A 15,470-nucleotide genomic window follows, 5' to 3' on the forward strand; every position below is an offset into this window, starting at 1 on the left:
CTAGCAACTGATATTCAGAGGCATTCTGCCTCCGATGGTGTTGATAGAGCACAGCCGTCCCAGCTGGTCTCCTTCCCCTCTTTTAAAGATATTCAAGTTTGCAGTTAATGAATCCGGGGCTTCTTGCATTCAGTATCTGTTGGTCAGCATAGCAATAATCCACTTTTGGTAATGCTTCTGCAAGGAGACCCTCAGCTTGCACCTATTATTATTATTATTATTAGATGTCTATGAGTTCTAGTGTTAGGAGAAAGGGAGAAAGCCCTGTCTCTCTCCACTACCCCACCATGCATAACTTTCTATCTCTCTATCGCACCTCCTCTTACTTGTCTTTTCTCCAAATTTAAAAGCCCTACATGTTGTAACCTTTAATCGTAGGGGAGTTGCTCCTTCCCCTCGATCGTTTTGGCTGCCATCCCCTGCCATCAAATTGCCGAATGACCCTTTCACTTTTTCCTGTAGCCTGAGTGTCAGGGGGCTGCCATCGGAACAGGGGAGGGAGGCGGGGGGGGGGGGGCGTTGGGACACAGAGAGCCCCCGAAACTCCTGAGGAGCAGTTCCTCTTCCAGCGGTGGGAACATTGCTGTCAACTTACAGATTTGAAGATAAGGGACCAGCAGCCAAAATACGGGATCAACAATTACTTTGATAAAATGCATATTTTGTTGCGTGCAAATGGCTTTAGATACCTATTAGGTCCATAAATTACCATATAGCATATATTCAACACACAAAAAACCAGCAACAATTTGTTGTTGACAAAGGACTGCTGGACATAGAAAGGGCCCCATTACCTTCAGTAGCTTATTTAAGAGACATTATCAATAAGGGACAGCAGCAGGACATGGCACTGGGATAAGGGACTGTCCCGCCAAATAAGGGACGCTTGATTACTATGGGTGGGAAAAGCCACACCTCCAGTGGAGAAGAGAGGGAAGGGGCCAGCAAAGCGAAGAAAGGGCTTGTGGATGCTGCTGAGAGCCCCAGCGCCTCACCTGGCCAGGCTGGCCAGGAGGGACGCACGCGACTTCCGCCGCCCACCTTGCGCAGAGGGGTGAAACGCAAGGAGGGGAGGAGGAGGTTTGGGGTGCCAAAGTTCTTATGTTGGGGGAGAAGCCGGAAGGGGCCACTCCCGGATTCTGCAAGTGACTGAGACGGACATGAACTTGGTAGATCTGCACTGTAAATAGTTTGCGGAATAAAACCTGTAAGAGCCAGGTCGGAGTCCTGCCTGGTTACTCACGAGCAACCCCCCCCACCTGACAGTGAGGCTCCTATATCCCACCCACCCCTGCTTCAGGCTAGAGATCAGGGTGGCTAAGGACCAATCATGCATAATATCACATCTTTTCAGTGCCTGTGTGCAGTGCATTCCTACACTGGAAGAATGGGAGACAAATAGCATCTAGATCAAGGGAAGTAATAGTGCCACTGTATTCTGCTCTGGTCAGACCTCACCTGGAGTACTGTGTCCAGTTCTGGGCACCACAGTTCAAGAAGGACACTGACAAACTGGAATGTGTCCAGAGGAGGGCATCCAAAATGGTCAAAGGCCTGGAAACGATGCCTTATGAGGAACGGCTAAGGGAGCTGGGCATATTTAGCCTGGAGAAGAGGAGGTTAAGGGGTGATATGATAGCTATGTTCAAATATATAAAAGGATGTCACATAGAGAGGGAGAAAGGTTGTTTTCTGCTGCTCCAGAGAAGTGGACACGGAGCAATGGATCCAAACTACAAGAAAGAAGATTCCACCTAAACATTAGGAAGAACTTCCTGACAGTAAGAGCTGTTCAACAGTGGAATTTGCTGCCAAGGAGTGTGGTGGAGTCTCCTTCTTTGGAGGTCTTTAAGCAGAGGCTTGACTACCATATGTCAGGAGTGCTCTGATGGTGTTTCCTGCTTGGCAGGGGGTTGGACTCGATGGCCCTTGTGGTCTCTTCCAACTCTATGATTCTATGATATGTGATTAATAATACTAGACAACTCTGCATATTCCATGCAAATATTCCTATGGGCAGTGGGTTATTGTTTTTTAAAATCTGTTTTGCATACAGAAGATCAGCATCAGATGTTCTGCTTACTAGCTCACCTGTAAAATCAGTTAGATGCACAGCATTAGAAATAGAGCCTTCTCTGCAGTAAGTCCCCACATACAGACCCACAAGACACACAGACATGGAAAATGTGGTTGTCCTCACTGGTTCTGGCTTAAAAATGGGTTTTGAAGACCCATTGGCTTCAAAGTGCTTTTAGTTCAGGTGCCTTTTAATTAAGAACACAGGCTGGTTTGGGATTATGAGTGCCTATTTTACTGCAGGCTTAAAACTGTTTTTGAAAGTGGTTTCATTAATTTTATGGATGGCTTGGCTGGACTTTGAGATCTCCTTAATTACTGCCTGAAATTATGGCAGTTTATTTTATTATGGTCTTATATTTCAGGCCTTTTTTGCCCTGGTATTGGCTTGCAAATATAAACAAACAAATGAGTAGTTGCTGGATCAGGCCAATGGCCCATCTAGACCTCAAAGGGGCCCAACAGTTGCCTGTGGGAAGCCACAGAACAGGATCCAAGCGCAGAGCAACTCTCCCCTCCTGTGGCTTCAAGCAATTAGGAATCAGAAGCACATCTGCCTCTGACCTTAGAGGCAGGACATAGCATTTGATTTAGTAGCCACCAATAGCCCTCTCCTCCTCCACAAATTTGTCTAATCCCCTTTTACAGCCATCCAAGTTGGTGACCATCACTGCCTCCTGTGGCAATGAGTTCCACAGTTTAACTATAGACTGCATGTCTTCACAACAACCTTGTGAGGCAGGGTCAGGCTGAAAATGTGACTGGTGGAAAGAAGGTCACCCGAGGAACTTCAAGGCTGGGGGCTGATCCTTCCCCGCAACATTTCTACCCCTTTTATAACTCTCCATATTTCAGGGTTGGGAATCAGGGACCACGGGAGCCACAAAACCCGAAACGCCGGTCTGCTCCAATCCCTGCCCCTGAGCAAATAGAGATCCACCTGCCAGCCGATCCCTGATGACCTCTGGGCACTGCACTCGCTTTGTGCATGAGTGACAAAGGACATGGAACTGGGTACCCAGCCGGAAAAGGTATATGATCTGCAGAGCCAAAGAGATCCAGCCCAAAGAAAGAAAATTGCTCTCTCCCATTTCAATGTGTCATTCAGCTTCAAAGCATTGCAACTGAGAGCCCTAATTTCAAGAGCAGCCCACAGAAGCTTTTCAAAGGGAGAAAATATTTCCTTTGGGCTGATGCTCCAGTGCTTTTTTGTTGTTTGGGGGGGTTTGTGTTTCCGCAGAGCTTTCTCTGTGCTCCGAGGAACGGGCCCCGTATGACAGTCTTGTTACACAAAAGCACCCGGAGACATTGTGGCTGCCAGGGATGAGGAGGCTGAGATATACGGCTTTAATTGTGGCTTTTGTTTTCGCTCCCCACAATGGAATTAAAAGGCTGGGCCGCTTTCAGTTTTACTGCAAGTTGTTTGGAAGCAAAACAGGAGCCTGCCTTTTCCTCTCCTCTCTGTTTGAAGGCCATTATATGTTGGAGGTTGGCCAACGATTTCCGACTCAGAGTTGCCGGAGAGATGGATTGGGCTACAGAAAAGGTGGCGCAGCAACGTCGAAATATTTGTTTCTGAAATATTTCCCCTTTCGCAAAAGGCCTTTTGTTTCCCCATGAAAGGGGAAGGGGAGTTGGGGCAGCTATAATTCTGCAGATTGCGTTGCCATTGAAGACAGCCATTCGGGTGATGTATGAATGGCTCTAATTCTGCTTTCTGCCTCTGCCCAACCCTCTGTCCAAGTAACTATTTGTGTGCGTACGGGGGGGGGGGGGGACAGATTAACTCATCTCTGGGCTCACCATGGAGCTGTATGTCAGGAGACAAATGCGCTCTCTCTCTCCGATTCCTCTCGGCAAGGTTGCTTTGTAAAAACAGGCCCGTGAGCAGGAATCTGAAGTCCTTACAAGGACTGATTTTATTTGGAAGCTATCCTATCCCCGACGTTCGTGATGAGCAGCGATAAACTGTTCAGGTAGCTAATAATAGAAACATCCGCCGATTGTACGGTTGATAGGTGCAATCCGTCAGGCAGTGGAGAGAGCGCGGCGGTGGAGGAAATGTCTTGCATGCAGATGGTCCCAGGTTTTCATCCCCGGCATTGCCAGTTCGTGGAGGAGGCTGTGGGGGAAATTCCCCTGGAAGGTTCAAATACTGAGACTCACACCAAATTACCAAACGGACAAATTTTATTTTAAAAAATTTAAAAAATGTCCAGTAGCACCTTAGAGACTGACTAAGTTTGTTCGGGGTGTAAGCTTTCGTGTGCATGCACAGTTCTTTACATACACTGAAACAGAAGTCACCAGACCCTTATATATAGTGGGATGGTGGGGTGGGGTTTTTCTCCCGCTTGGACTACTGCAACGCGCTCTACGTGGGGCTACCTTTGAAGGTGACCCAGAAACTACAACTAATCCAGAATGCAACAGCTAGACTAGTGACTGGGAGCGGCGCCGAGACCATATAACACCGGTCTTGAAAGACCTACATTGGCTCCTAGTACATTTCTGAACATAATTCAAAGTGTTGGTGTTGACCTTTAAAGCCCTAAACGGCGTTGGTCCAGTATATCTGAAGGAGCGTCTCCACCCCCATCGTTTTGCTCGGACACTGAGGTCCAGCTCCGAGGGCCTTCTGGCGGTTCCCTCCCTGCGAGAAGCCAAGTTACAGGGAACCAGGCAGAGGGCCTTCTTGGTGGTGGCACCCGCCCTGTGGAACACCCTCCCACCAGATGTCAAAGTGATAAACAACTACCTGACATTCAGAAGACATCTGAAGGCAGCCCTGTTCAGGGAGGTTTTTCATATGTGACATTTTAGTGTATTTTTCATCTTTGTTGGAAGCCGCCCAGAGTGGCTGGGGAAACCCAGCCAGATGGGCAGGGTACAAATAATAAATTATATTATTATTATTATTATTTCTCAGGAGTGCGTGGCTGCCCACTTCCGGGGCGGAGGAGCACTGGAAATAGCTTGTGCGCATGCGCAAGCATTCTTTCCGGTGCACATCCAGGTTGGAGGAGGCCTGTGCACATGCGCACAAGCTATGTCTGGTGCTTCTCTGACCTAGAAGTGCACCGGAAAGAATGCTTGCGCACGTGTATGGGCACGCGCTCCCCTGACCTCCGGCCTGCCGCGTAATTGCTGCTGGAGATGCTAGTTTCTGTTTGTGCCACTGTGCAGTTGTTTGGAGTCACAGGACTCTGTTTACATTCCAGAGATTCCAGGCTGTTGCAAGTCTCACGGAAGACAGGAGACGGATGTGATGTTTACTGGTTTCCTTTATTCCAGTTGCTCTCTGCTTTCACAGAGAGCGCGTGTATATTTCTTTTCTGTCTGTGTAGTTAGGAATAAATCTCTTTGCAATGGAGCTCATACTATCTCGGCCCCTTCCCTGCGTGCTGGATACTCTGCGGAATGGGGGAACGCGCTTGGAGCCTCGTCAAACGTTCAGGTCGTTAATCACATTGGAGGACTCGACCGGAAGAGTCGCTTGGTCGGACGCAAGTCCTACATGAGACACCGGCCCGAGGCGTGGTAAGTTTGCTGACCCCTGAAGTCAAACAATAGAAATATTTAACTGACCAATCATGTCATTTCTGCCCTCCAACAAAAGTCCTGGCTATGCCCAGGCAACGGGGGTCATCTAGTCTAACCCCCAGCAATGCAGGAACTTTTTTCCGACATGGGGCTTGAACCCATGGCCCTTAGATTAAGAGTCTCATGCCCTACCGACAGAGCTATTGTGCCACACCACACCTACTGGCATGAATAAAGCTTAGCATGACATGCCAGCATATCAGTGAAAAAGCCATTGTTCCATAGCACAACAGGTACTGCAGCGTGACAGAAACACCGTAATATGGGACAAAACTACTAGCATTATAATCAGGACAACTAATGCAATATCTCCCATATCTAAATGCATCCTTTGTTGGCAAAGACTCCTCCAAATGGATCAATGGAAGACTCAGAGGTTGATGGGGTTGGGCAGCCCAGGGAGAGAAGGACGTCTCTGTGTTGACCTCCCTCTCTCCCTCCCATCCCATAATAATGTGCTCCCTATATTTCTCCCAAAGTTGAAGCATCATGACCAGAGGCCTTGCTGTGGGGTGTATCTTCCAGGTGTCCATCAGTCTGGGGTGCCCAACTTGTATTGACCATCTGAATGTCCCCCTCCCATTTCTTTCCCAGAATGCTCATTTGATTGATATTCCCCCCACTGTTCATGAGCGTGGAATGTTCCTCTGATATATTAAATTCCCACAGAGCAATGTTTGCAAATCCCACATAATAGACTTTTATCGCACATACTAGAAAGGCTCTTTCCTAACCGGCACACATTTTTAATAGTCTCCAGACAGTTTCAGAAGATTAACAGGAGGTGCTATAAAAACACTCTTTATTTTTAAAAAGAAAAACAATAAAAAACAGCATTCGTTTTGCCAGCTTTCTGCAAGTTCCCCCACCCCAAAGTAAGACTAAGCAGATGATGTTTTATACGGCTTGCAAATAAGAAAACACATTTCTCTCTCTCTCTTAGCAGTTCTCCAGTCTTATAATGTGGCGTTGTGCTTATCTGCATTTCAATAGGGGTTTAACAAAAGCCATGACATTTAACAGGCTTGGCTGACAGTAGACTACCCCATAAAAACAGCTAGCGGGCGTATTAATAAAGATCGCATCAGGCAGGTTAACTTAATGCAGCTGTTACAAAAGAGCATCTTCAAACTCTTAACCGGAGAGCTGCATTTTATAATTATAGCAGCGCGGAACCAGTTGACGCGAAGGTCTACCCTGCCCCCAATGTGCCTGGTTGACTGCTTCAATCTGAGAAACTTGAGATTTTTTCTTCTTCCAAGTGTCACATACTATTTGTTCCCTAATGTTGAGGAGGAGTCGATTATTTAGTTTGGCTCCGCCTGAACTTTGGAACCCTCTAATCGACCTCGGCCCTGTATACCTGAAGGAGTGTCTCCACCCCCATCTTTCTGCCTGGACACTGAGGTCCAGCTCCGAGGGCCTTCTGGTGGTTCCCTCCCTGTGAGAAGCAAAGCTACAGGGAACCAGGCAGAGGGCCTTCTCGGTGGTGGCACCCTCCCTGTGGAACTCCCTCCTGTCAGATGTCAAGGAAATAAACAACTATCTGACATTTAGAAGACATATGAAGGCAGCCCTGTTTAGGGAAGTTTTTAATGACTGCTGTTTTAATGTATTTTTAATCTTTTGTTGGAAGCCGCCCAGAGTGGCTTGGGAAACCCAGCCAGATGGGTGGGGAATAAATAATAAATAATAATTATTATTACCACTTAATGTTAGGCAGGCACGCTTGCCATGCCGTCTTGCTAAACACGTGCTGACACTTGATGTCTCTCGAGGGCCTGGCCAGGTGAAGGAAGATGGTGGAGAGTGGCAAGACGAAAAGTGGCCCGGCGGCTTCTCCCAGTGGCGTCGGCACTGCGTCTTCAGCTGGGGGCGCCAGCAAGGCTATGACGGCGGAGCAGGTGGTAGCTGGATTTAACTGTCTGCGTCATGAGCAGCAAGGTCTAGGTCTGGAGGTGGAGCTGGAGCTGAATGAGCACAAGCTGGTAATTGAAACACTCCGAGAAGTGGACCCTACTAGGAAATATTACTGGATGGTGGGAGGTGTGTTGGTAGAGCGCACTGTGAAAGAAGTTCTCCCAGCCTTGGAAAATAACAAAGAGCAGGGCGGGAGCTGAACGAGTTCCGGGAAAAACACAACGTCCGCCTGATGGGCGAGGACGACCCTCGCACTCCAAGGACAGCGCTGAGGGGTCAGGCAGCAAGGCCAGCTCCACAGGGGTCCTCATTTCCTAGTGGGCGCAGCAGCCATCTCCCAAAGGACTTTTCTTTACCCCCTCTCACTCTACAGTTGTGGCTCTTGACCTCAAAAGGCTTCACTTTATTATTATTTTGGTGTCATCTCCGACGATATTTTGTTGTTAAATAAAACTTTTTGGCGTGTCACATACAAAACACACATGCTGACACTTGCTAAAAGCCTTTTCATTTCATCAATTAGAAAATGGACTTGGATATCCCTATGTAAGCAGTTTGAAAGAAGAAGAGTCTTTCAAAGGGATGGTTGCTCGGCACCCAACAGCTGATGGGCGCTGAAAGCTCAGTTGGCTGCACTGGGGAGGTCCTGATGGAGAGGTCCTTCATGCAGCCTGTCCCTGTCAGAACAAATCAGGTGACTGGCACTGTCAGTTGCCCTTCAAAGGGGCTGTACCCCTGCACGTACGGGCCAGTCGTGTCCGACTCTAGGGTTGTGCGCTCATCTCACTTAAGAGGCCGGGAGCCAGCGCTGTCCGGAGACACTTCCCGATCACGTGGCCAGCGTGACGAAGCTGCTCAGGCGAGCCAGCGCAGCACACGGAAACGCCGTTTACCTTCCCGCTATAAAGCGGTACCTATTTATCTACTTGCACTTTAGGGGTGCTTTCGAACTGCTAGGTGGGCAGGAGCTGGGACCGAAAGACAGGAGCTCACCCCACCGCGGGGATTCGAACCGCTGACCATGCAATCGGCAAGTCCTAGGCACTGAGGTTTTACCCACAGCGCCACCCGCGTCCCTCTCAAAGGGGCTTAGTGGGCCCCTATCAAGTTATCACCGAAGGCCATCAGGACCCTGGAGAGCTCTCAGCTGCCAGAACTGGCTGTGACTCACACACAGAGAACTGTTGCCTTCAAAGCACAAGGTGATTAACAAGTGTGTGGCCACCTGTCAAAGACTCACCTGTCTTTGTTGGCCATCAGGTAGGAGGAGTGAAGAGGAGGAAGAATTCAGTCTACTAAGAACATAAAATAGGGTTGCCATATTCTGAAGAGCAAAAAAAGAGAGGCCACATTTGTGTGCCATGTCATGTGATTGATTATATGGGGCGGGGCTTAGCTGACACCCACCCATATTTTATTCAAGTTGACACCCCTGTCAAGGATATTTTAGCTGAGATTCCTGCATTTCCATGATCTATATTTCCATATAGATTCTTTCAGTGGTCCTCTAACATCCGCAGCCTCAATGGATGTACTGACTGACACATTTAAAAAATATTTTGCGGGGGGGGGGGAGCAGCAGAAACTTTGACAGTTATTTCTGGCATTTCTAAGATAAGGGCTGTTTTGCAAAGGGCATCGTTCCAGCTTAGCTGGCGAAAAATGTGGGCCATTTGTGAAATTAATCCACGACGCATAATTGGCTTCATATATTTCCCCTTGAAATGGTAATAAATGGTAATAAAATCGGGAGCTTCCTTTTGACAAGTCGCACACCCACGTGGGCTCGGGGAAAAAGGAAAAAAAAGGGTGGGTGGGGAAAAAGCCTTTTCTGGATTAAAGGTGTGCAGAAGTTACTTAGAACGGGAAAATAAAACCCGGGCAAGTATATCTGAACGTTGCATGCGTTTTGTAAGCCACGAAGGAGATAAAAATTCTGCAGTGAGCTTTTCAAAGACAATCTTCCCACTCAAAATCACTGTCCATCTAGGATGGATTTGCCAACTTATTCTGCTTAGAGAACCTGCCCGGAATGCCTGTGATGGGTGTTCATTGGGGGAGGGAAAAAATCATACCCACAAACATTTGGGGAGGGCAAAGCGGACCCCACCCTGACCCCATTGCTAGCCCCCTCCCTGCCACTGCCTCTTTCCTTGCCCCTCCCTCCCCTACCTTTCTCCAACCTCCAGGGCGTGGGTAGGCAAACGAAGGCCCGGGGGCCGGATCTGGCCCAATCGCCTTCTCCATCCGGTTCAGGAATCAGCGTGTTTTACACAGTAGAATGTGTGCTTTGATTTAAAATGCATCTCTCGGTTATTTGTGGGGCATAGGAATTTGTTCATTCCCCCCACCTCCAAAATATAGTCCGGCCCTCCACAAGGTCTGAGGGACAGTGGACCGGCCCCCTGCTGAAAAAGTTTGGTGACCCCTGCTCCAGGGAGTGTTGGGAGAAGTGGTGCGGTCGGGAGCAGACTAGCAGAAGGCCACCCTGGCCTGCACCCAGTTTCCCGACACCCTTCTTTTGGTTCCTTGCGCTGGCTCGACCAGCACACGGCAGCAGAATCGGGGCAGGAGACAGGGTGGTTTCTATCAATTTGTGATGGCACAATTAAATCAGGACACTCAAGGGGTCTGAGAAGTGTGTGTGTGTTAAAGGATTATAATTTTAACTGGAACGTAAGTGAAAATAATAAGATTTTGGAATGCAAGGGGTGAAAAATCATTAGGTAAAGGTAAAGGGACCCCTGACCATTAGGTCCAGTTGTGGCCAACTCTGGGGTTGCGGCACTCATCTCACTTTATTGGCCGAGGGAGCCGGCGTACAGCTTCCGGATCATGTGGCCAGCATGGCTAAGCTGCTTCTGGCAAACCAGAGCAGCACACGGAAATGCCGTTTACCTTCCCGCCAGAGCGGTACCTATTTATCTACTTGCACTTTGACGTGCTTTCGAACTGCTAGGTTGACAGGAGCAGGGACCGAGCAATGGGAGCTCACCCTGTTGTGGGGATTTGAACTGCTGACCTTCTGATCGGCAAGTCCTAGGCTCTGCGGTTTAACCCACAGCACCACCTACGTCCCTCGAAAAACCCTTAGGGACCCATCAAATCTAGCCACTTTAACTAAAATGTGTAATTTGGTATTTGATTAATCTGTATTAATAATTGTATGAATGGGATATGAATTGGCATTGTTATGATGCAGCTATTATTGGAATAATATTGGAAAAGTAATAAAAATGTAATTTTTTAAGAAAGAGAAAAGTGTGTGTTGGGGAGGGGATTTCAACAGCAGCCTCTGGCCCAGACTGCCTCATAAACTCCTATGACAACATATGAGACCACTGGACCAGGCCAGGGGCCCATCGAGTCCAATAATCTGTTCTCACAGTGGCCAGCCAGGTGCCACTCATGCAGAGCCTAACAGCAGTAATAATAATAATAATAATAATAATTTATTATTTATACCCCACCCATCTGGCTCGGTTTCCCCAGCCACTCTGGGCGGCTTCCAACAGAACACTAAAATACAATAACCTATTAAACACTCAAAGTTTCCCTAAACAGGGCTGCCTTCAGGTGTCTTCTAAAGTCTGGTAGCTGTTTTTCTCTTTGACATCTGGTGGGAGGGCATTCCACAGGGCGGGTGCCACTGCCAAGAAGGCCCTCTGCCTGGTTCCCTGTGAGGGAACTTCTTCTTACAGTGGCTTCTTACAGTGAGGGAACCGCCAGAAGGCCCTTGGAGCTGGATCTCAGTGTCCGGGCAGAATGATGGGGGTGGAGACGCTCCTTCAGATATACTGGACCAAGGCCGTTTAGGGCTTTAAAGGTCAGGACCAACACTTTGAATTGTGCTCGGAAATGTTCTGGGAGCCAATGTAGGTCTTTCAAGACCAGTGTTATATGATCTCAGTGGCTGCCCCCAGTCACCATTCTGGATTAGTTGCAGTTTCTGGGCCACCTTCAAAGGTAGCCCCACATAGAGCGCATTGCAGTAGTCCAAACGGGAGATAACCAGAGCATGCACCACTCTGGCAAGACAGTCCGTGGGCAGATAGGGTTTCATCCTGCGTACCAGATGGAGCTGGTAGACATCTGACCTGGACACAGAATTGGCCTGCGCCTCCATGGACAGCTGTGAGTCCAGACTTGAGGACTTGGGAGTGACATCACTCCCCTCCTTATTTGTGATTCCCAGCAACCAGTATTTTTTTTTTTATAAAAATGGAGACTTGCTTATTATAATCTTACTGCTTTGTGAGATCTGCCTGAAAAGCGGAGTATAACTGTAAACAAATAATACGAAAGAGTGCCTGGAGAACATCAGGTTCAAAACTCCCGAGAGACGCAGGCAGCCCCCTTTCTCCTCCCCTCCTCCTCCTCTGTGAACTCTCGAAAAAGTCGGAGCTATTTTGGCACTAACTAGTTTAAAGAACTTGTATCAGCTTTTTCCATTTGAGGCTCTGGCAGTTATTGTTCCCAAAGTGGCCATTCAGTTAAAGAAAAAGCAATTTCCAGTTCTCTGCTGACGAGGGAGAGAGAGAGAGAGAGAGTCCATATCTCCCCAAGAACTGCTTGCTGCATGAGATCAGAAGAACCTCTTGGTGTGTTTTCATACTTAAACTGATTTTTATTTGGTAACGCGAACATAAAATGCATAATGATCATTATAATTCTCATTGGGATTCCACCTCCTCCCCGGCGCCTTCTGTTCCATATTAGCTCATAACTAGGAGTCCGCATGGGCTCGTAAACAATGTAATAGAGGTCTGAGCCCCTCTCTCGATTCCAAGAACCATCTTCACTGAATGCAGGGAGCGGAACTGCAGCAATTGACCCGGCCTCCCTGGGCTGGTGGTACAAGACATTTTGCTGCCCGAGGCAAAAGGCATTCCACATACAGAGGCATTCCACCTGCAGAAACCAGCCAGGCTGGCAGAGAAGAAGAAGAAGAAGAGTTTGGATTTGATATCCCGCCTTTCACTCCCTTTAAGGAGTCTCAATGCGGCTAACATTCTCCTTTCCCTTCCTCCCCCACAACAAACACTCTGTGAGGTGAGTGGGACTGAGAGACTTCAGAGAAGTGTGACTGGCCCAAGGTCACCCAGAAGCTGCTTGTGGAGGAGCAGAGACGCGAACCCGGCTCACCAGATTACGAAACTACTGCTCTTAACCACTATACCACACTGGCTCTCATCTGAGCTGAATCTGACTTCAACAGTGGGGACAAGTTAGCACCCCCCACTGCATGGGAGGCAGCAGGATAGAGTTGGGGGAGGGGGGGGTCAGGACAGGACATGTGGAGTGCAGAAAGCTCCGGGTTGCGCCCAATGTTGCATGTTGGGGAATCTGATTTGTGCAGAGAGATTTCCCCAAACCTGAACCAAGTAGGCCAGGCCAGCAGAGATGCCTGAAGACTGCACCTTTCATGATTCGCAGGGCTGTGGTCTGTGATGGTGCGGATCCTCTGGAAATCTCAGTTTTGCCTTTTTCACCTGCTTTCCTCTGAGCCTGAGAAGCAAAAGCACTGTCGTAATTTTATTCCTTTCTCTGCCTATCAGCCACGGTTTGCCGACGCATCGCTGAAACTCTCTCCTGATTAATATCTGTGAATCTTTCATAACTACTTATCAGAGGACAATATTTGAAAACTGGAGCAAGGCTGTAGGAGAAACACCCAGTGTTTTGTCTTTTATTTTCCGCCAAATGTTTCTGCTTTGTGTATTTCTCTGCTCTTTTGTTCTCAAGTGCCTTCCTGACTGAATCCAGCCTCCCCAAAACAGTGGAGGAATTAGCATAGTTTGAATATGAATGCGAGATCTGCAATAAGGCTTCACCTCTCTCTGAATTTTAATTCCACCACACTTCCTTGAAATGCTATTCATATGCGTAATCAGGCGTTTGATCACTGCCACGCTCCTTGGATCCACCATATGGGAGGAGAGAGCCGAAACGCTGCGCGGAGGAGAATGGAGCGAAAAAGAATTCTATGGCAGCCACAGTGCAGGCTGGGCATAAGCAGGCTAACTTGGAAGTCCGGCTGCAAGGGTGCTAACTTGAATAAAATATTGGGGGCCCCAGGTAAGCCCTGCCCTGCATAATCGATCACATGATGCAATGCACACACCATTTGAATGGCAATGCCCATCGACTTTTGGGGGGACATCTCTCTCAAATAGTTTATTGGGGGGGCCAAAGCCCCCACGGCCCCTAGGAGGTGGCTCCCAAGTCCAGCTGAGTCCAATAGGGACAAATGTAAGGTTCTGCACTTGGCAGAAAGAACCAGCTGCACAAATATAAGATGAGAGACACCTAGCTCACTAGCAGTACATGTGAAAAGGATCTGGGGGACTTAGCGGACCACAAGCTTAGCATGAGTCAATAGTGTGATGCGGTAGTGAAAAACCCCAATGCTATTCTAGGCTGCATCAACAGAAGTAATAGTATCACTCTATTCTGCCTTGTTCAGACCTGGAGTCCTGTGTCCAGTTCCGGGCACCACAATTTAAGAAGGATATTGACAAGCTGGAAGGTGTGCAAAGGAGGGCAGCCAAGATGATCAAGGGTCTGGAAACCAAGCCTTATGAGGAATGGTTGAAGGAGGTCCATGTTTCACAAGCAAACAGTAAGGTTGGTAGTACAATGCGAATTCATATCAGTGCACTGGAAGAAGCAGAGATCACCAGTGTCGAAGCAATGATTCTTCAAGATCAACTTCATTGGACTGGTCATGTTGTGCGGATGCCTGATGATCGTCTTCCAAAGCAACTACTCTATTCCCAGTTTAGGAATGGAAAGCATGATACTGGTGGACAACAAAAGAGGTTTAAAGATGCTCTCAAGGCAAATCTAAAAAATATATGGTATAAGCACTGATAACTAGGAAACACTGGCCTGTGAGTGCTCTAATTGGAGAACAGCCTTTACCAAAGAATGTGTCCTTTTATTTAAAATGCATCTCAGGGTTATTTGTGGGGCATAGGAATTCATTCATTTTGCCCCCCCCCCAATATAGTCCAGCCCCCCACAAGGTCTGAGGGATAGTGGACCGGCCCCCTGCTCAAAAAGTTTGCTGACCCCTGTGCTAAGAGGAAGGTATGCTTGGCAAACCCTCATCATGATCAACTCCCACCCAGAAACCAGTCTCCCCCACTATGGAAGGACATGTGGATCCAGAATTGGCCTCCGCAGTCACTTATGGACTCACTGTTAAGACCATGTTCATGGAAGACAATCTTACTCAGCTATGAGGGATCGCCAAAGAGACAATGGAGACAAACTGTAAATCGTAATATACAATCACCAAGCAACCACGGAAGATGCCCACTTCTGTTTCATTGTCCCACGAGAGGTTCTTAGGGTAGACAGTGTCCCCAGCTGCATTTCCAGAAATGGCTCCAGTGATTGGTTATGCATTAGGGTAAAGGTAAAGGTAAAGGTAAAGGTACCCCTGACCATTAGGTCCAGTTGTGGCCGACTCTGGGGTTGCGGCGCTCATCTTCCGGGTACAGCTTCCGGGTCATGTGAGCAGCATGACTAAGCCACTTCTGGCGAACCAGAGTAGCGCACGGAAACGCTGTTTACCTTCCTGCTGGAGCGGTACCTATTTATCTGCTTGCACCAGTGTGCTTTCAAACTGCTAGGTTGGCAGGAGCAGGGACAGAGCAATGGGAGCTCACCCCGTCGCGGGGATTCGAACCGCCGACCTTCTGATCGGCAAGCCCTAGGCTCTGTGGGTTACACCACAGCGCCACCCACACCCTAGATGCATTAGGAGGAACATCCTAATGGGGAGAGGAAGAGTGGAACACACTCGCTTGGGAGGAGGTTGGCTGCCCCAGGCTAGATAGGGGTGCTGTGGTTGGCCAGATCCA

General features: G+C 48.4%; 1 long non-coding RNA gene and 1 pseudogene across 2 annotated transcripts in view; both read left to right on the forward strand.

Moving 5' to 3' along the window:
- The window catches only part of LOC310677895, a 250,818-nt gene that overhangs the window by 5,946 nt on the left and 229,402 nt on the right, over positions 1 to 15,470 (forward strand). The gene's annotated exons all lie outside the window — the stretch shown is intronic.
- LOC310684131 (prefoldin subunit 2-like) lies at positions 7,454 to 8,013 on the forward strand (annotated as a pseudogene). Its single transcript has one exon. The product of its transcript is annotated as a prefoldin subunit 2-like (transcript).

The sequence above is a fragment of the Podarcis tiliguerta genome, assembly GCF_965153285.1.
Source record: "Podarcis tiliguerta genome assembly, chromosome: 1".
NCBI lineage: Eukaryota > Metazoa > Chordata > Lepidosauria > Squamata > Lacertidae > Podarcis > Podarcis tiliguerta.